This window comes from Procambarus clarkii, chromosome 85, assembly GCF_040958095.1.
Source record: "Procambarus clarkii isolate CNS0578487 chromosome 85, FALCON_Pclarkii_2.0, whole genome shotgun sequence".
NCBI lineage: Eukaryota > Metazoa > Arthropoda > Malacostraca > Decapoda > Cambaridae > Procambarus > Procambarus clarkii.
Window position 1 is genome coordinate 15,100,678 of NC_091234.1, and position 24,290 is coordinate 15,124,967.

The 24,290-nt window shown below is 25.3% G+C and overlaps 1 long non-coding RNA gene across 3 annotated transcripts; it reads left to right on the forward strand.

The window, feature by feature from the left end:
* Positions 1–3,887: 3,887 nt before the first annotated feature.
* Positions 3,888–11,436, forward strand: LOC138358662 (uncharacterized). Of its 3 annotated transcripts, XR_011225508.1 has the most exons (5): positions 3,888–4,375; positions 4,697–4,782; positions 5,844–6,064; positions 6,188–6,358; positions 8,512–11,436. It is a non-coding gene; the product is annotated as an uncharacterized lncRNA (long non-coding RNA). The 3 variants fall into 3 exon arrangements; XR_011225507.1 differs by lacking the exon at positions 6,188–6,358 and having other exon boundaries at positions 3,890–4,380; XR_011225506.1 differs by lacking the exon at positions 6,188–6,358 and having other exon boundaries at positions 3,891–4,375.
* The last annotated feature ends 12,854 nt before the right edge of the window (positions 11,437–24,290 follow it).

The window sequence follows — 24,290 nt, forward strand, 5'->3', positions numbered from 1 at the left end:
AATAATATTGAAGAATATTCTTCAATATTGAAGAATATTCTTCAATATTGAAGAATAATATTGAAAAATATTCTTCAATATTGAAGAATAATATTCTTCAATATTGAAGAATATTCTTCAATATTGAAGAATATTCTTCAATATTGAAGAATATTCTTCAATATTGGAGAATATTCTTCAATATTGAAGAATATTCTTCTTCAATATTGAAGAATATTATTCTTCAATATTGAAGAATATTATTCTTCAATATTGAAGAATATTCTTCAATATTGAAGAATATTCTTCAATATTGAAGAATATTCTTCAATATTGAAGAATATTCTCCAATATTGAAGAATATTCTTCAATATTGAAGAATATTCTTCAATATTGAAGAATATTCTTCAATATTGAAGAATATTCTCCAATATTGAAGAATATTCTCCAATATTGAAGTATATTCTTCAATATTGAAGAATATTCTTCAATGTTGAAGAATATTCTTCAATATTAAAGAATATTCTCCAATATTATTGTTCAATATTGGAGAATATTCTTCAATATTGAAGAATATTGTTCAATATTGAACAATATTCTTCAATATTGAAGAATATTCTCCAATATTGAACAATATTGTTCAATATTGAAGAATATTCTCCAATATTATTGTTCAATATTGGAGAATATTCTTCAATATTGAAGAATATTGTTCAATATTGAACAATATTCTTCAATATTGAAGAATATTCTCCAATATTGAACAATATTCTTCAATATTGAAGAATATTGTTCAATATTGAAGAATATTCTCCAATATTGAAGAATATTCTTTAATATTGAAGAATATTCTTCAATATTGAAGAATATTCTTCAATATTGAAGAATAATCTTCAATATTGAAGAATATTCTTCAATATTATTCTTCAATATTGGAGAATATTCTTCAATATTATTCTTCAATATTGAAGAATATTCTTCAATATTATTCTTCAATATTGAAGAATATTCTTCAATATTATTCTTCAATATTGAAGAATATTCTTCAATATTGAAGAATATTCTTCAATATTAAAGAATAATATTGAAGAATAATATTGAAGAATAATATTAAATATTAATCTTCAATATTGAAGAATATTCTTCAATATTATTCTTCAATATTATTCTTCAATATTCAAGAATATTCTTTAATATTGAAGAATATTCTTCAATATTGAAGAATATTCTCCAATATTAAAGAATATTCTTCAATATTGAAGAATATTCTCCAATATTAAAGAATATTCTCCAATATTGAAGAATATTCTCCAATATTGAAGAATATTCTTCAATATTGAAGAATATTCTCTAATATTAAAGAATATTCTTCAATATTGAAGAATATTCTTCAATATTGAAGAATATTCTTCAATATTGAAGAATATTCGCCAATATTAAAGAATATTCTCCAATATTGAATAATAATATTGGAGAATATTCTCCAATATTGAAGAATATTCTTCAATATTGAAGAATATTCTTCAATATTAATCTTCAATATTGAAGAATATTCTTCAATATTGAAGAATAATATTGAAGAATATTCTTCAATATTGAAGAATAATATTGAAGAATATTCTTCAATATTGAAGAATATTCTTCAATATTATTCTTCAATATTATTCTCCAATATTGGAGAATATTTTTCAATATTGAAGAATATTCTCCAATATTGAATAATAATATTGGAGAATATTCTCCAATATTGAAGAATATTCTCCAATATTGAAGAATATTCTTCAATATTGAAGAATATTCTTCAATATTGAAGATTATTCTTCAATATTAATCTTCAATATTGAAGAATATTCTTCAATATTGAAGAATATTCTTCAATATTATTCTTCAATATTGAAGAATATTCTTCAATATTGAAGAATATTCTTCAATATTGAAGAATATTCTCTAATATTAAAGAATATTCTTCAATATTGAAGAATATTCTCCAATATTAAAGAATATTCTCCAATATTGAAGAATATTCTCCAATATTGAAGAATAATCTTCAATATTGAAGAATATTCTTTAATATTGGCGAATATTCTTCAATATTGAAGAATATTCTCCAATATTGAAGAATATTCTTCAATATTGAAGAATAATATTGAAGAATATTCTCCAATATTGAAGAATAATATTGAAGAATAATATTGAAGAATATTCTTCAATATTGAAGAATATTCTTCAATATTGAAGAATAATATTGAAGAATATTCTTCAATATTGAAGAATAATATTGAAGAATATTCTTCAATATTATTATTATTGAAGAATAATATTGAAGAATATTCTTCAATATTATTATTCTTCAATATTGAAGAATATTATTCTTCAATATTGTTCTTCAATATTGAAGAATAATATTCTTCAATATTGAAGAATATTCTTCAATATTGAAGAATATTCTTCAATATTATTCTTCAATAATAATAATATTGAAGAATATTCTTCAATATTATTCTTCAATATTGAAGAATATTCTTCAATATTATTCTTCAATATTGAAGAATATTCTTCAATATTGAAGAATATTCTTCAATATTATTCTTCAATATTGAAGAATATTCTCCATTATTAAAGAACTTTCTTCAAGAATATTCTTCAATATTGAATAATATTCTTTAATATTGGAGAATATTCTTCAATATTGAAGAACTTTCTTGAAGAATATTCTTAAATATTGAACAATATTCTTCAATATTGGAGAATATTCTCCAATATTGCAGAATATTCTCCAATATTGAAGAATATTCTTCAATATTGAAGAATATTCTCTAATATTAAAGAATATTCTTCAATATTGAAGAATATTCTCCAATATTGAAGAATATTCTCCAATATTGAAGAATAATCTTCAATATTGAAGAATATTCTTTAATATTGGAGAATAATCTTCAATATTGAAGAATACATATATACTATGCAATAATGTAGTGTAGTGTACTGGATTGTTCAGTAGAGTAGTGTAGTATAGTGTACTGTATTTGACTGTAGCCTGTACTGTGCCGTGCACTGTAGTGTACGTAAAAAAATTATACTGTAATGTAGTGTAGTTTACGTTAGTTGAGTATATTGTATTGTACTGTAGTGTACCCTGTAGTGAGGTGTTCTGTACAGTATTATAGTGTAGGGTAGTGTATTGTAGTGAACTGTATTGCACTTGAGTGCACTGTAATGTATCGTGTACAGTAGTATATCGTACTGTACAGTACTGTAGTGTATTATATTTAAGTGTAGTGTACCCTGTACCAGAAAAGAATGTACTGTACTCTTGAGTGTACTGTACGTTATTGGTCGGTAAGGTGCTGTACCCTTTACTCTAGTGTAGTTTATGGTACTGTAGCTTGTAGTGTACTGTACTGCACTTGACTGTAGTGTAGTGTAGTATACGGTACTGTACTGTTGTGTATTGTACTGTAGAGTACTGAGCCCTTTGCTGTTGCGCATGGTATGTTAGTGTACTGTAATGTATAGTAGTGTACTGGAGACTAGTACAATGTATAGTAGTGCAATGTATATTAGGCTACTTAAGTTTAATGTGCTATAATGTACTGTGTTGTTCTGTACTTACAGCTTGAATAAGTATTGTTAATATTTAATAATTATAATAGTACTTATTTAGTAATAATTAATGGAAAGTCATCAATTGTGAATGTAATGTAAAAGATTGTTTCACATACATTAGGTATATGTATGTTTCTCATACAATGGGTATACATATTTAAGTGTCAGTAAATAATGTGGATGAATTACTGGAGTATGCAATTAGGAGGAGCCGACCAATGAGAGTACAGCGTGCGAGAATGTGACGTCAAGTGAAAAATTGGAACGTGATTGGCTGTTGAGTCGACCTGCGCGGCGAGGAGCAACGGAACGTTATTTTGACCCTGGTATTCGCAAAGTACTGGTGTACAAGTTAGTGTTAGGGCGTGTTGTTACTCTGAGCTGGTACCCCGTTACCCTTTTGGGGTCGCTAGGGCTGACACACCCCTAGCTTACACCGAATTTGTACACCGTCAAAACGCGAATACATAGGGTCCAAAAACATTAAAATCTGCCGTATATACCCTCTTGAGGGAGTATACGCAGATATTTTAGTCCTGAAATATTAAATGTTAATTACATACTGAATGAAAATTATTTTCAGGTGTATTGTTAGTGAATGAGGTAATGGTGGTAATATGATGCCTCGCATGAAATTGGCCTAGTGGTGATGTATGAATCTTGGAGACTAACGTTGTGATGGGAGCAGTGGTGGAGCGATGATTTACGTGAGACCTCTGGCAGCCGAGCAGAAGCTGGTGGCAGATGGTTTGGTTAGGAAGATGTGCTACTGATAGCTGGATCATATGTGGTAAGGCAAGTAGTTGTTTATTAGTTATTTTGTTAGGCATTGTAATATTTTATTACGAAACCGTACTTAGTTATTGGAGGAGCACATAGTTTTGTATGTAATGAGATTGAAGTGGTTAATAGTATCTGGCGCGGGGGGCGGCAACCCACAGATAAGAGCTGTCACACCAGTTGACTATTGAGGTTAGATGGGTTGAAGAGTTGCATTTGAAATGAGGTACATCCGAGAAAATAGTTTATGGTAAGAAGTTTGAAAGGTATGGTATAGGGATGATTGCATGATTTCTATTGGTAGGATGCAATAACTGTTGGCTTGTTGCAGGTAATACCGGATAGATTTGTGGGACCCCTTGGCTGTGGAAGAGCACAGCGAGACGCGTCAACTTAAGTGTTAGTGAAGAGTTTGCAGTAAGTGTCTGAATCGTGTTTGGTCTAATTGTCGTAGATAGGTGGGTGGGGATAGGTTGTAAGTTCGGTAACGTTACTAGAGTAAAGGAGTGTTAATGTCTGGTTTGAATATCGTATTAGGGGGCCGAGAGTAGTTATGATAGTGAAATTGAATACTGTTGAAGTTGAGAGGAAGGTAGTCTGGCAGGGGTTAATGTTGAGTTTGTGAAATGATAATGAATTATAAATTGAAAGCGTCCGTTTGTTTAAAAAGGAAAAGTTGTATCAACTTTGTCAACGATGAGGTTAAAATGGTTAAGTTGTAAATATTTAGCGAGTGTTCCATGTTGCAGGGAGAAGTGGGTACAATAACAAAGTATTGAGTAATAAGACTCGTAAACGGTAAATTGAATAGACAGGATGAGTAGGCAATATAAGATGGCATATAAAGACTTTTAAAGGCTCATAACGTGCTTTAAGTGTTGAATCGTACCTGACATAATAGTTTATTAACTACTTTACGACTTTCGCTATACTTGCCCTAGTGCCAACAGTAAGGCAGTAGTGTATATTTAATCGTGACCCACTGTATAAGTACAATGTAAGAAAATGTACGTGATGAGGATAGGCCGTGGTGTAGGGTATTTAGTCGCAATTAGATGTTACATTTCTTTTTAAGACAAAGGGAGTAGATTTGCGGCATGGAATAGATAAGTGTCTTGTTGTTTTTGAATAGCGGAGTTGGCGGGTATTGTGAGGTTGACGGGTGGTTAAATACCCCATTGGCAGTTTTACCACTACTACAGCCCATATCGGGTATCATCGCGAGTGTTTTAATTGAAAACACTATAGCCTTAAAGTGTCATTTAGCATTTTTTGATGTAGACAAATTATTTTTGCTTGAGGATGCAGTTGGTTCTTGAAAGTGCTTAAGTGTCGATAGTGTTTGGACTTAGAAATCGCGCGGGCCGTGTCTTTAAAATGTGTTGATAGTGCGGTTGGATAGCCAACAGCAATTTCCCCCCTCCCGGCAATCATGGAATGGGCACTTTGGTACTTTAAAGGTAAAAAATATATTACAGGTGGCGTATATAGCCTGTTGGATGCATAAGTGGACGAGCCTTGACTGTGTTGAAGAGAGAATTGGATAAGCACGTGGCAAGGATACCTGATGAAGCAGGCTGTGACTGATAGGTCAGGCTGCGAGGAGCCGCGTCCAAGAGCGTGGTTGACGAGTCCGGCAACCAGAAGGCTTGGTGGACGAGCGGGCCGGGGGAACGCTAAGGGCCGGAAGGACCTCAAGGTAAGGTATATATAAAGGTCGATATTTTAGTCGTGACCCATAATGAGTACTAAAATATAAATATGAAGTGAAATGTCTTTTAGAAATTGCATGGTTATTATTGAATGTGGCAATTGTTTTAAGGTGAGGGGTTTCGTGAAATGAGTAGAATGTGGAGGAGAGAAACGTTGTGATGGGACCAGTGTTGGACTGATTTGAGTCCGACCGGTGGGAGCCGAGCAGACGCTGGTGGGAGATGTGCGGGTTGAGGTAGATGTGCTACTTGAGTTTGACATGATAGAAGAAAATGTTAAGGCAAGTAGTTATTAAATACGTAGTTACGGCTGGTAATATTTGAATGGTAGCTTGGTTAAGTTGTAAATAGATGTTGAATCATGTAAACTGAAATGTTGAGAACCATAGTAAATATTAGGTGTGGGTTCCCCCCCTCTGATGGTGTAAGAGGTCCAAAAGCCGTTGCATATGCAGGTTTGATGTAAGATTTTAAAAATGTGAATTGAAATGAGCAGTTACAATAAAATAGTTTACTGAAACAAAGTACACGTTGTCATTAAAGTTATGGTATAGGGATGATTGAATGAATGGTATTTGTAGCATAAAGTTTTGCCTTGTTTGAGGTAATATCGTGCCTATTGTCATGACCCCTGGGCTGTGTGGATGACCAGAGGGAGACGCTGGCAGTTCAGTTATCGTCAAGACTTGGTAGTGTGTGAGGTGTTTGGGTGACTTGTTGTGTTGATAGGTTTAAGGTATTTGCCGTTTACTACATAGTAAATGTGAGTGAAATATGTTGTTTGGGGTTTGATTTTCACGTTGAGGCGGCGGAGAGTAGTTAGGGTAAGTTAAATGTGACCGGAAATGAGTTTATATTGTGAGAAATGTATTAGTGAAGTGGAAATAGATGGTGTTTTAGTGTTGTATTTTTGTTGATATAACGTGATCGTTGACACAGTTAGGAAATGGTTTAATAATAGAACATGTCATTTAGTGAGTCATGTTTGAGTGAGAAATTGTTGCAATAAGACAAAGTAGGGATTAATAAAGTTACTGTGAAAGTGAAAATAGGGGATGAGTCGTAATGTTAAGAGCGCGAAAAGCTCATAGTTGAAGGAGTTAGTGTTGAAGCGTACGTTACATAGGTGTTAAATTAAGTAGTTTATGATTACTAACGTAGCCAGAAAGGCAAGTGTACCTGGCTTAAGGGAGTCGTGTATATTGAAGCGGCAGTCACTGTAGAGTTGTAGTTAATGAAATTGACTTTATGACGATAGGCAGTGTTTGACGTGATTGAGTTGGAAATAGGTTAAGTGAAACATTGTTGAATGATGGAGTAGATTTGGGGCATGCAATAATTGTGTGGGTTGTGGAATAACGGATTTGTTGTTGGATGGTGTTATGTTGATATTGTGGTGAAATAAAATTGGCAGTTGGAGCACTACTACAGTGGTGTTATTGGTCATGTCGAGTGGTTTTAATGAAAAGCAAGTAGCGTTAAAATGCGAGTCATTAAGGTGTGTAAAATGTACAGAAATGATAGTTTCGTAAAATCGTTAGGGTTGTATGGTTTCATTTAGGGCAAAAATGTGTGTTTTTTGAAAGTTGAGAGTAGTGAATAATTGTCGATAGGGTGAGAGTTTGGGCGTGTTGAAAATTGTTGATAGTGGTGTTGGGGACCGTCTAGTTTTCGAAGAGTGTTTGTGTATTAGAACTACTAATGTTGATAATGGAAATGTGTAGTATATGAATGTTAATAATGGTATAATGAAAATCGGCAGGTGAAAGGCTTGAGTAGCTTAGACGTGGATAACATGGTTTGTAGGTAGTTAAGGGAGAGAGGTGCAAGTGTTGAATGTAGAAGTTGCAGTTTCTTGCATAGAAGGTACCAAAGAATGATGTATTGAGTTTGTTGTAGTGCAGAGTCGTTGATATAGAATGAATGTTGTGTGGGAATGTAATTGTTAATAGTATATAAAAAAGAAATAGACAGAAATTGAGGGGTGGGTGAAGTGCCGTAGAAGGCGGGTCGTTAGTGTGATCATAGAGGACAGTAGATGTGTGGTGAATGATTAGTAAGTAGTTGAAGTAGATGATTAATGAATACATAGTTGTAGGTAGTGGTGATAAGTAAATGAAATATGCATTGTAGGGAATATAAGTGATAGAAACGATAGGTAAATAATAAAATATATGTTGAATGAGAATGTTACGTGAATGTTCTCTTTAAAACTAAAATACTACAAAGTGTTATGATTTCTAAATGTTATAAAGAATTGTATAGTGAATAGATATGAATGATAAGTGATGTATTATAGTATATAGGTTGAAGAATGGTATATTAATAAATGGGAATAGTTAATTTAAATGTTTGGGGGGGGGGGGTGTTAGTATGGTAAGATAGAAAGTTAGTGGTAAGTGTAATAATAATGTATACCCATATTATGTTCTAGATTTGCGAGAAGATGGTAATAATGGTGGTTGATTGGTAGAGGGACCGCAGGCCAGCGGAGTGTGACGTCGAACTGAAGGAGAGTGTGATGTGCAAGAAATAATATTGTTGAAGACAAGGATGATGCGACGCATATGAAGAGAAAGGCGTATATAATTGCAAAGATACGAAGAAGGGACAATAGAGAATGTTTGATGGTGACCAAAAATATTCGAGTAATGAAGATGGATTGGAATCGAAACTGTTGTTTAAATATCATTTGTTACGTGTAAGGGGAAAGTGTTAAGGAGAGATGATAATGTAGTGATATTTTGGTATAATATTTAGTAGACTGTTTAATGAAGTTAAGTATTATATGTTGAAAGAGTGTGCACAATGTTTGTTTTGAAAGAAATGTTGGGTGAAGTTGTTGAAAATGTGTGAAGAGAATGTTATGGAAGGTGTATAGTAAATATGTTGTGGGAGTTAATAATTAGTGTATTAAATGACGTAAATGTATACATTATAAAATGAATGAATTGTTTGATGGTTATAATTGAATGTAAAGTAAAATAATAATAAGTGATTAAGAACAGTGTTTAAATGACGTAATTATGAAAGTTGTAAAGAGAGGAATGTTTTAGGTACTGAGAAGAAAAAGTAGCAGTTTTTGCTGTGTATGGAGATTGCCTATGTGGGGGGTTGTTTTTAGGCATTATGTGTGAGTGTGAAAGTCGAGATGGATGTTGTGGGTGTTAATTGTTGTTTTTACGTTGGTTATTGTTATGGAGGTTGTTTGATTAGTGTATAGTTGTGTTGTTTGTATTTTATTATGTTGAGTTTGTATGTTTGATGTCATGTGAGTTTTGTTGACATTACGTCCAGGATGAAGTGTTTGAGCCGTTTGTTTGGTATTTAAGCAGCAGGGGTTGAGTTGATAGTGTGAAAATGTAGATTGAGGATATGTAGAATAGAAAATGATCATGTAAGAGGAATGTATGGTAATGTATATAAAGTAAAATAAATGTGAAATTAGGAATTTTATAGAATGTTAAAATAATTTGTAATGAAAGGCCGAAATGATAGTTGATTATAGGAAATTGATGTTGAAAAGTTAATGTTTTAAAGGTGTGTGTGTAAATTGCCAATGATGAGATTGAACTGATGTAAATGTGTATTATAGTTTTGAAATGTAATTATGACAGGTAGTGAAAGAGATTAATATGGAGGAATGATTTTAGGAGAAATATATGGACGTAGGTTATATGTTAATAGTAGTGTAAATATAGTAACTTTGATAATGTGTTTATATATGATAGGTATAGATATATATAAAAGCATAAATACATAGGTGAAAGTAAAACTATATATACCGAAATAGCATAAAAAGAAGGAAATATAGTAAAAATATGGAAGATGTAGTGTAGAAGATGTATATTGATAGGAAAGGTATGGTATGGTAGGATGTATGATGTCAATGTTTTGGATACATAGGGTGCGTGAAGGAAATGAAACGTAGTTTGTTGTAAGCGTGCTCTGCAGCCAACGTTGTTAGTGTGATAGTTAAGCCGGCGATGTTATTCAGGTATTATATTGATAATGGTCATATAAATATGCGGCCTTGCAGGCGTCGGCTTTATGGATACGTGTTACAAATACGGATCCGTAGCGTTCCTGGTGTCCATTTCAGTTTAGATCCCGAGATCTTAAGGTGTGTTACTGGTGCTCGCAGATGCTCATTGACACTAAACTGATTCACGGCTCTTAAGGCAGTTTGTTAGGGTTACTATTGAGCTGTAACATGTTTCGGAGGGCAACATACACTGGAGATCACTGTAACGGACTCGGTTACCATCCTTATAATTTGTCAATCCGGACGCAAGCATGTTGGGCGTTAAGACGTGTTTATTATATTTGAAATATTGTTTGATTTGTATATTTATTTGATAATATATACATAGTGGTCATAAAAATCATTGTTTGGTTGTTTTATATTATTAATTTATTTGAATAGTTGGAAATGAATTATTGCTTGCTAGATCCTTCCCCCTGGAATAACTTGTGGGCTTGACTCAGATACGGTAACTGTTCCTCCCCCCCCCCCCCACCAACCTTTATTGAAATTTGTTTTTTTGTGTGTGTTTTTCCCGGTAAAGTTGTGGTCTGGTTGGTAGTTACCTTAGTTCGCTAGCGACTAGTTTCCTGGAAGATGGTTTTCTCTTCCTTTCCCCTCTAGTCACTCCTTTGCCCTGTGGCAGTGTTCCGTGTCAGAGTTCTCCCCACAGGGTATCAGCCTTGCTTTATCCATTAATGACACTTGCCCAGTTAGCTTCCGGAAATGTCCCCCCCCTCCTCTTAGAAACTAATTTCAGCAGTACCCTTAAGGGGTAGGTTGGAGGAGAATATTATGTTTAAGCGTTAATGTGTTTAAATTGAGTGTGGTTGATGTACACTAATCTAGTAGTATGTAAGAGTATATTAACGTGAATTGTTAAATTGGATTGTTGTATTTGTACCGAGTGAAATTGTGCGGCTTGAAGGGGTAGAAATTTCCTAAGGTACTAGTGAGTAGTTGACTATTACTTAGTGAAATTGTCTGAAATAACATACATGAAGGTTAATAAATAACTTGACCCAACAATATGTAAGTTTGTATAGTTATCAATAAGTAGTGTACCAGTTCAAATTGTTTTGATGTGTGATATCATTATGATACACTGTACCTCGGAGCTAGAAGAAATGTGGGGCAAGAGTTTAACATTTATATGCTGTGCCTACTATATTAAACAGGATTGTTGTATTGTGTATTTGTAGTCACTGAATGTGTGCGGCGCCACCCCCACCCCCCTTGAGGTTGTGCAAGTAGAGGGGGAGTAGAAATACCCTAAACTACTGTATTCCTTTGAGATACGTTTATTGAGAGAATAATAAATACAATTGAATTGAAGGTTGTTTTGTGTATATTTTTGTTAACAACCTGTTGTGTTGTCTTAGTTACCGGTGATATGTACGTATGTATATAGTGTATTATATATAAACGTGCTTTGATGGAAATTGAATGGTTTTCATTTTCCACAAAACTATCATTGAAGACGTTTCTGAGGTTGTTTTCCGAAAAAGATACCTCCATTTGTAAACTCTAATAATAAACATTAAATATGATAGACAAAAAATCATTTTCAACACTATTTTAATATTAAACATTGAATAATACTCTTAATTTCATTCTTCATAGTAATAAGAAATATAGTTTGGAGGAATAATAATGAAGAATATTTAGGTATATTGAGTTATGAAGAATAATCGTCAATATTGAATAATATTCTTCAATATTGAAGAATATTCTTCAATATTGAAGAATAATATTCTTCAATATTATTATTGAAGAATAATATTGAAGAATATTCTTCAATATTGAAGATTAATAATCTTCAATATTGAAGAAGAATATTCTTCAATATTGAAGAATATTCTTCAATATTGAAGAATATTCTTCAATATTGAAGAATAATATTCTTCAATATTGAAGAATATTCTTCAATATTATTCTTCAATATTATTCTTCAATATTGAAGAATATTCTTCAATATTGAAGAATAATATTCTTCAATATTGAAGAATATTCTTCAATATTATTCTTCAATATTATTCTTCAATATTGAAGAATATTCTTCAATATTGGAGAATATTCTTCAATATTATTCTTCAATATTGGAGAATATTCTTCAATATTATTCTTCAATATTGAAGAATATTCTTCAATATTGAAGAATAATATTCTTCAATATTGAAGAATAATATTCTTCAATATTATTATTGAAGAATAATATTGAAGAATATTCTTAAATATTATTCTTCAATATTGAAGAATATTCTTCAATATTGAAGAATAATATTGAAGAATATTCTTCAATATTGAAGAATAATATTCTTCAATATTGAAGAATATTCTTCAATATTATTCTTCAATATTATTCTTCAATATTGAAGAATATTCTTCAATATTGAAGAATATTCTTCAATATTATTCTTCAATATTATTCTTCAATATTGGAGAATATTCTTCAATATTATTCTTCAATATTGAAGAATATTCTTCAATATTATTCTTCAATATTGAAGAATATTCTTCAATATTGAAGAATATTCTTCAATATTATTCTTCAATATTGAAGAATATTCTTCAATATTGAAGAATAATATTCTTCAATATTATTCTTCAATAATAATATTGAAGAATATTATTCTTCAATATTGAAGAATATTCTTCAATATTGAAGAATATTCTTCAATATTGAAGAATATTCTTCAATATTGAAGAATATTCTTCAATATTGAAGAATATTCTTCAATATTGGAGAATATTCTCCAATATTAATATTCAATATTGGAGAATATTCTTTAATATTGGCGAATATTCTTCAATATTGAAGAATATTCTCCAATATTGAAGAATATTCTTCAATATTATTCTTCAATATTGAAGAATATTCTTCAATATTGAAGAATATTCTCCAATATTGAAGAATAATATTGAAGAATATTCTCCAATATTGAAGAATATTCTTCAATATTGAAGAATATTCTTCAATATTGAAGAATAATATTGAAGAATATTCTTCAATATTGAAGATTAATAATCTTCAATATTGAAGAAGAATATTCTTCAATATTGAAGAATATTCTTCAATATTGAAGAATATTCTTCAATATTATTCTTCAATATTGAAGAATATTCTTCAATATTGAAGAATATTCTTCAATATTGAAGAATATTCTTCAATATTGAAGAATATTCTTCAATATTGAAGAATATTCTCCAATATTGAAGAATAATATTGAAGAATATTCTCCAATATTGAAGAATATTCTTCAATATTGAAGAATATTCTTCAATATTGAAGAATAATATTGAAGAATATTCTTCAATATTGAAGATTAATAATCTTCAATATTGAAGAAGAATATTCTTCAATATTGAAGAATATTATTCTTCAATATTGAAGAATATTCGTCAATATTGAAGAATATTCTTCAATATTGAAGAATATTCTTCAATATTGAAGAATATTCTTCAATATTGAAGAATATTCTTCAATATTGAAGAATAATATTCTTCAATATTGAAGAATATTCTTCAATATTATTCTTCAATAATAATAATATTGAAGAATATTCTTAAATATTAATCTTCAATATTGAAGACTATTCTTCAATATTGAAGAATATTCTTCAATATTATTCTTCAATATTATTCTTCAATATTGAAGAATATTCTTTAATATTGAAGAATATTCTTCAATATTGAAGAATATTCTTCAATATTATTCTTCAATATTGGAGAATATTCTTCAATATTATTCTTCAATATTGGAGAATATTCTTCAATATTATTCTTCAATATTGAAGAATATTCTTCAATATTGAAGAATATTCTTTAATATTGAAGAATATTCTTCAATATTGAAGAATATTCTTCAATATTGAAGAATACTATTGAAGAATATTCTTCAATATTGAAGAATATTCTTCAATATTATATTGAAGAATAATATTGAAGAATATTCTTCAATATTGAAGAATATTCTTTAATATTGAAGAATATTCTTCAATATTGAAGAATATTCTTCAATATTGAAGAATACTATTGAAGAATATTCTTCAATATTGAAGAATACTATTGAAGAATATTCTTCAATATTGAAGAATATTCTTCAATATTGAAGAATAATATTTAAGAATATTCTTCAATATTATTCTTCAATAATAATAATATTGAAGAATATTATTCTTCAATATTGAAGAATATTATTCTTCAATATTGAAGAATATTCTTCAATATTATTCTTCAATATTATTCTTCAATATTGGAGAATATTCTTCAATATTATTCTTCAATATTGAAGAATATTCTTCAATATTGGAGAATATTCTTCAATATTGAAGAATATTCGCCAATATTAAAGAATATTCTCCAATATTGAATAATAATATTGGAGAATATTCTCCAATATTGAAGAATATTCTTCAATATTGAAGAATAATATTGAAGAATATTCTCCAATATTGAAGAATAATATTGAAGAATAATATTGAAGAATATTCTTCAATATTGAAGAATAATATTGAAGAATATTCTTCAATATTGAAGAATATTCTTCAATATTGAAGAATAATATTGAAGAATATTCTTCAATATTGAAGAATAATATTCTTCAATATTGAAGAATATTCGTCAATATTATTCTTCAATAATAATAATATTGAAGAATATTCTTAAATATTAATCTTCAATATTGAAGAATATTCTTTAATATTGAAGAATAATCTTCAATATTGAAGAATATTCTTCAATATTATTCTTCAATATTGGAGAATATTCTTCAATATTATTCTTCAATATTGAAGAATATTCTTCAATATTATTCTTCAATATTGAAGAATATTCTTCAATATTATTCTTCAATATTGAAGAATATTCTTCAATATTGAAGAATATTCTTCAATATTAAAGAATAATATTGAAGAATAATATTGAAGAATAATATTAAATATTAATCTTCAATATTGAAGAATATTCTTCAATATTATTCTTCAATATTATTCTTCAATATTGAAGAATATTCTTTAATATTGAAGAATATTCTTCAATATTGAAGAATAATATTGAAGAATATTCTTCAATATTGAAGATTAATATTTAAGAATATTCTTCAATATTATTATTATTGAAGAATAATATTGAAGAATATTCTTCAATATTGAAGAATATTATTCTTCAATATTGAAGAATATTCTTCAATATTATTCTTCAATATTGAAGAATATTCTTCAATATTATTCTTCAATATTGGAGAATATTCTTCAATATTATTCTTCAATATTGAAGAATATTCTTCAATATTGAAGAATATTCTTCAATATTGAAGAATATTCTTCAATATTGAAGAATAATATTCTTCAATATTGAAGAATAATATTCTTCAATATTATTATTGAAGAATAATATTGAAGAATATTCTTAAATATTATTCTTCAATATTGAAGAATATTCTTCAATATTGAAGAATATTCTTCAATATTGAAGAATATTCTTCAATATTGAAGAATAATATTGAAGAATATTCTTCAATATTGAAGAATAATATTCTTCAATATTGAAGAATATTCTTCAATATTATTCTTCAATAATAATAATATTGAAGAATATTCTTAAATATTAATCTTCAATATTGAAGAATATTCTTCAATATTATTCTTCAATATTGAAGAATATTCTTTAATATTGAAGAATATTCTTCAATATTGAAGAATATTCTTCAATATTATTCTTCAATATTGGAGAATATTCTTCAATATTATTCTTCAATATTGGAGAATATTCTTCAATATTATTCTTCAATATTGAAGAATATTCTTCAATATTGAAGAATATTCTTTAATATTGAAGAATATCCTTCAATATTGAAGAATATTCTTCAATATTGAAGAATACTATTGAAGAATATTCTTCAATATTGAAGAATATTCTTCAATATTATATTGAAGAATAATATTGAAGAATATTCTTCAATATTGAAGAATATTCTTTAATATTGAAGAATATTCTTCAATATTGAAGAATATTCTTCAATATTGAAGAATACTATTGAAGAATATTCTTCAATATTGAAGAATATTCTTTAATATTGAAGAATATTCTTCAATATTGAAGAATATTCTTCAATATTGAAGAATACTATTGAAGAATATTCTTCAATATTGAAGAATATTCTTCAATATTGAAGAATAATATTGAAGAATATTCTTCAATATTGAAGAATATTATTCTTCAATATTGAAGAATATTATTCTTCAATATTGAAGAATATTCTTCAATATTGAAGAATATTCTTCAATATTATTCTTCAATATTATTCTTCAATATTGGAGAATATTCTTCAATATTATTCTTCAATATTGAAGAATATTCTTCAATATTGGAGAATATTCTTCAATATTGAAGAATATTCGCCAATATTAAAGAATATTCTCCAATATTGAATAATAATATTGGAGAATATTCTCCAATATTGAAGAATATTCTTCAATATTGAAGAATAATATTGAAGAATATTCTTCAATATTGAAGAATATTCTTCAATATTGAAGAATAATATTGAAGAATATTCTTCAATATTGAAGAATATTCTTCAATATTGAAGAATAATATTGAAGAATATTCTTCAATATTGAAGAATAATATTCTTCAATATTGAAGAATATTCGTCAATATTATTCTTCAATAATAATAATATTGAAGAATATTCTTAAATATTAATCTTCAATATTGAAGAATATTCTTTAATATTGAAGAATAATCTTCAATATTGAAGAATATTCTTCAATATTATTCTTAAATATTATTCTTCAATATTGAAGAATATTCTTCAATATTGAAGAATAATATTGGAGAATATTCTTCAATATTGAAGAATAATATTGAAGAATATTCTTCAATATTGAAGAATATTCTTCAATATTGAAGAATATTCTCCAATATTGAAGAATATTCTTCAATATTGAAGAATATTCTTCAATATTGAATAATAATATTGGAGAATATTCTCCAATATTGAAGAATATTCTTCAATATTGAAGAATATTCTCCAATATTGAATAATAATATTGGAGAATATTCTCCAATATTGAAGAATATTCTCCAATATTGAAGAATATTCTTCAATATTGAAGAATATTCTTCAATATTGAAGAATATTCTTCAATATTAATCTTCAATATTGAAGAATATTCTTCAATATTGAAGAATATTCAATATTATTCTTCAATATTGAAGAATATTCTTCAATAATATTCTTTAATATTGAAGAATATTCTTCAATATTGAAGAATATTCTTCAATATTATTCTTCAATATTGAAGAATATTCTTTAATATTGAAGAATATTCTTCAATATTGAAGAATATTCTTCAATATTATATTGAAGAATACTATTGAAGAATATTCTTCAATATTGAAGAATAATATTGGAGAATATTCTCCAATATTGAAGAATATTCTGCAATATTGAAGAATATTCTTCAATATTGAAGAATATTCTTCAATATTATTCTTCAATATTGAAGAATATTCTTCAATATTATTCTTCAATATTGAAGAATATTCTTCAATATTATTCTTCAATATTGAAGAATATTCTTCAATATTGAAGAATATTCTTCAATATTGAAGAATAATATTCTTCAATATTGAAGAATATTCTTCAATATTGAAGAATATTCTTCAATATTGAAGAATATTCTTCAATATTGAAGAATAATATTCTTCAATATTGAAGAATATTCTTCAATATTATTCTTCAATAATAATAATATTGAAGAATATTCTTAAATATTAATCTTCAATATTGAAGAATATTCTTCAATATTATTCTTCAATATTATTCTTCAATATTATTCTTCAATATTGAAGAATATTCTTTAATATTGAAGAATATTCTTCAATATTGGAGAATATTCTTCAATATTATTCTTCAATATTGGAGAATATTCTTCAATATTATTCTTCAATATTGAAGAATATTCTTCAATATTGAAGAATATTCTTCAATATTGAAGAATATTCTTCAATATTGAAGAATAATATTCTTCAATATTGAAGAATAATATTCTTCAATATTATTATTGAAGAATAATATTGAAGAATATTCTTAAATATTATTCTTCAATATTGAAGAATATTCTTCAATATTGAAGAATAATATTGAAGAATATTCTTCAATATTGAAGAATAATATTCTTCAATATTATTCTTCAATATTATTCTTCAATATTGGAGAATATTCTTCAATATTATTCTTCAATATTGAAGAATATTCTTCAATATTGGAGAATATTCTTCAATATTGAAGAATATTCGCCAATATTAAAGAATATTCTCCAATATTGAATAATAATATTGGAGAATATTCTCCAATATTGAAGAATATTCTTCAATATTGAAGAATAATATTGAAGAATATTCTTCAATATTGAAGAATATTCTTCAATATTGAAGAATAATATTGAAGAATATTCTTCAATATTGAAGAATATTCTTCAATATTGAAGAATAATATTGAAGAATATTCTTCAATATTGAAGAATAATATTCTTCAATATTGAAGAATATTCGTCAATATTATTCTTCAATAATAATAATATTGAAGAATATTCTTAAATATTAATCTTCAATATTGAAGAATATTCTTTAATATTGAAGAATAATCTTCAATATTGAAGAATATTCTTCAATATTATTCTTAAATATTATTCTTCAATATTGAAGAATATTCTTCAATATTGAAGAATAATATTGGAGAATATTCTTCAATATTGAAGAATAATATTGAAGAATATTCTTCAATATTGAAGAATATTCTTCAATATTATTCTTCAATATTATTCTCCAATATTGGAGAATATTCTTCAATATTGAAGAATATTCTCCAATATTGAATAATAATATTGGAGAATATTCTCCAATATTGAAGAATATTCTCCAATATTGAAGAATATTCTTCAATATTGAAGAATATTCTTCAATATTGAAGAATATTCTTCAATATTAATCTTCAATATTGAAGAATATTCTTCAATATTGAAGAATATTCTTCAATATTGAAGAATATTCTTCAATATTGAAGAATATTCTTTAATATTGAAGAATATTCTTCAATATTGAAGAATATTCTTCAATATTATTCTTCAATATTGAAGAATATTCTTTAATATTGAAGAATATTCTTCAATATTGAAGAATATTCTTCAATATTATTCTTCAATATTGAAGAATATTCTTCAATATTGAAGAATATTCTTCAATATTATATTGAAGAATACTATTGAAGAATATTCTTCAATATTGAAGAATAATATTGGAGAATATTCTCCAATATTGAAGAATATTCTGCAATATTGAAGAATATTCTTCAATATTGAAGAATATTCTTCAATATTATTCTTCAATATTGAAGAATATTCTTCAATATTATTCTTCAATATTGAAGAATATTCTTCAATATTATTCTTCAATATTGAAGAATATTCTTCAATATTGAAGAATATTCTTCAATATTGAAGAATAATATTCTTCAATATTGAAGAATATTCTTCAATATTGAAGAATATTCTTCAATATTGAAGAATATTCTTCAATATTGAAGAATAATATTCTTCAATATTGAAGAATATTCTTCAATATTATTCTTCAATAATAATAATATTGAAGAATATTCTTAAATATTAATCTTCAATATTGAAGAATATTCTTCAATATTATTCTTCAATATTATTCTTCAATATTATTCTTCAATATTGAAGAATATTCTTTAATATTGAAGAATATTCTTCAATATTGGAGAATATTCTTCAATATTATTCTTCAATATTGGAGAATATTCTTCAATATTATTCTTCAATATTGAAGAATATTCTTCAATATTGAAGAATATTCTTCAATATTGAAGAATATTCTTCAATATTGAAGAATAATATTCTTCAATATTGAAGAATAATATTCTTCAATATTATTATTGAAGAATAATATTGAAGAATATTCTTAAATATTATTCTTCAATATTGAAGAATATTCTTCAATATTGAAGAATAATATTGAAGAATATTCTTCAATATTGAAGAATAATATTCTTCAATATTGAAGAATATTCTTCAATATTATTCTTCAATAATAATAATATTGAAGAATATTCTTAAATATTAATCTTCAATATTGAAGAATATTCTTCAATATTGAAGAATATTCTTCAATATTATTCTTCAATATTATTCTTCAATATTGAAGAATAATCTTTAATATTGAAGAATATTTTTCAATATTGAAGAATATTCTTCAATATTATTCTTCAATATTGGAGAATATTCTTCAATATTATTCTTCAATATTGGAGAATATTCTTCAATATTATTCTTCAATATTGAAGAATATTCTTCAATATTGAAGAATATTCTTCAATATTATATTGAAGAATAATATTGAAGAATATTCTTCAATATTGAAGAATACTATTGAAGAATATTCTTCAATATTGAAGAATATTCTTCAATATTATATTGAAGAATAATATTGAAGAATATTCTTCAATATTATTCTTCAATAATAATAATATTGAAGAATATTATTCTTCAATATTGAAGAATATTATTCTTCAATATTGAAGAATATTCTTCAATATTGAAGAATATTCTTCAATATTATTCTTCAATATTATTCTTCAATATTGGAGAATATTCTTCAATATTATTCTTCAATATTGGAGAATATTCTTCAATATTATTCTTCAATATTGAAGAATATTCTTCAATATTGAAGAATATTCTTCAATATTGAAGAATAATATTCTTCAATATTGAAGAATAATATTCTTCAATATTTAAGAATAATATTCTTCAATATTGAAGAATAATATTGAAGAATATTCTTAAATATTATTCTAATAATAATTAATAATTAATTATTCTAATTAATTATTCTAATAATAATATTCTAATATTATTAATAATAATAATTATTTAAGAATAATATTCTTCAATATTGAAGAATAATATTCTTCAATATTTAAGAATAATATTCTTCAATATTGAAGAATAATATTCTTCAATATTTAAGAATAATATTCTTCAATATTGAAGAATAATATTATTCAATATTTAAGAATAATATTCTTCAATATTGAAGAATAATATTCTTCAATATTATTATTGAAGAATAATATTGAAGAATATTCTTAAATATTATTCTTCAATATTGAAGAATAATATTGAAGAATATTCTTCAATATTGAAGAATAATATTCTTCAATATTGAAGAATATTCTTCAATATTATTCTTCAATAATAATAATATTGAAGAATATTCTTAAATATTATTCTTCAATATTGAAGAATATTCTTCAGTATTGAAGAATATTCTTCAATATTGAAGAATATTCTTCAATATTGAAGAATATTCTTCAATATTGAAGAATATTCTTCAATATTGAAGAATATTCTTCAATATTGAAGAATAATATTCTTCAATATTGAAGAATAATATTCTTCAATATTATTATTGAAGAATAATATTGAAGAATATTCTTAAATATTATTCTTCAATATTGAAGAATATTCTTCAATATTGAAGAATATTCTTCAATATTGAAGAATATTCTTCAATATTGGAGAATAATATTGAAGAATATTCTTCAATATTGAAGAATAATATTCTTCAATATTGAAGAATATTCTTCAATATTATTCTTCAATATTATTCTTCAATATTGAAGAATATTCTTCAATATTGAAGAATATTCTTCAATATTAAAGAATATTCTTCAATATTGAAGAATAATATTGAAGAATATTCTTCAATATTGAAGATTAATATTTAAGAATATTCTTCAATATTATTATTATTGAAGAATAATATTGAAGAATATTCTTCAATATTGAAGAATATTATTCTTCAATATTGAAGAATATTCTTCAATATTATTCTTCAATATTGAAGAATATTCTTCAATATTGAAGAATATTCTTCAATATTGAAGAATATTCTTCAATATTGAAGAATATTCTTCTTCAATATTGAAGAATATTATTCTTCAATATTGAAGAATATTATTCTTCAATATTGAAGAATATTATTCTTCAATATTGGAGAATATTCTTCAATATTATTGTTCAATATTGAAGAATATTCTTCAATATTGAAGAATATTCTTCAATATTGAAGAATATTCTTCAATATTGAAGAATAATATTCTTCAATATTGAAGAATAATATTCTTCAATATTATTATTGAAGAATAATATTTAAGAATATTCTTCAATATTATTCTTCAATAATAATATTGAAGAATATTATTCTTCAATATTGAAGAATATTATTCTTCAATATTGAAGAATATTCGTCAATATTGAAGAATATTCTTCAATATTGAAGAATATTCTTCAATATTGAAGAATATTCTTCAATATTGAAGAATAATATTGAAGAATATTCTTCAATATTGAAGAATAATATTCTTCAATATTGAAGAATATTCTTCAATATTATTCTTCAATAATAATAATATTGAAGAATATTCTTAAATATTAATCTTCAATATTGAAGAATATTCTTCAATATTGAAGAATATTCTTCAATATTATTCTTCAATATTATTCTTCAATATTGAAGAATATTCTTTAATATTGAAGAATATTCTTCAATATATTGAAGAATATTCTTCAATATTATTCTTCAATATTGGAGAATATTCTTCAATATTATTCTTCAATATTGGAGAATATTCTTCAATATTATTCTTCAATATTGAAGAATATTCTTCAATATTGAAGAATATTCTTTAATATTGAAGAATATTCTTCAATATTGAAGAATATTCTTCAATATTGAAGAATACTATTGAAGAATATTCTTCAATATTGAAGAATATTCTTCAATATTATATTGAAGAATAATATTGAAGAATATTCTTCAATATTGAAGAATATTCTTTAATATTGAAGAATATTCTTCAATATTGAAGAATATTCTTCAATATTGAAGAATACTATTGAAGAATATTCTTCAATATTGAAGAATATTCTTTAATATTGAAGAATATTCTTCAATATTGAAGAATATTCTTCAATATTGAAGAATACTATTGAAGAATATTCTTCAATATTGAAGAATATTCTTCAATATTGAAGAATAATATTTAAGAATATTCTTCAATATTATTCTTCAATAATAATAATATTGAAGAATATTATTCTTCAATATTGAAGAATATTATTCTTCAATATTGAAGAATATTCTTCAATATTGAAGAATATTCTTCAATATTATTCTTCAATATTGGAGAATATTCTTCAATATTATTCTTCAATATTGAAGAATATTCTTCAATATTGGAGAATATTCTTCAATATTGAAGAATATTCGCCAATATTAAAGAATATTCTCCAATATTGAATAATAATATTGGAGAATATTCTCCAATATTGAAGAATATTCTTCAATATTGAAGAATAATATTGAAGAATAATCTTCAATATTGAAGAATATTCTTCAATATTGAAGAATAATATTGAAGAATATTCTTCAATATTGAAGAATATTCTTCAATATTAAAGAATAATATTGAAGAATATTCTTCAATATTGAAGAATAATATTCTTCAATATTGAAGAATATTCGTCAATATTATTCTTCAATAATAACAATATTGAAGAATATTCTTAAATATTAATCTTCAATATTGAAGAATATTCTTTAATATTGAAGAATAATCTTCAATATTGAAGAATATTCTTCAATATTATTCTTCAATATTATTCTTCAATATTGGAGAATATTCTTCAATATTGAAGAATATTCTTCAATATTATTCTTCAATATTGAAGAATATTCTTCAATATTATTCTTCAATATTGAAGAATATTCTTCAATATTGAAGAATATTCTTCAATATTGAAGATTAATATTTAAGAATATTCTTCAATATTATTATTATTGAAGAATAATATTGAAGAATATTCTTCAATATTGAAGAATATTATTCTTCAATATTGAAGAATATTCTTCAATATTATTCTTCAATATTGAAGAATAATATTTAAGAATATTCTTCAATATTATTCTTCAATAATAATATTGAAGAATATTATTCTTCAATATTGAAGAATATTATTCTTCAATATTGAAGAATATTCTTCAATATTGAAGAATATTCTTCAATATTGAAGAATATTCTTCAATATTGAAGAATAATA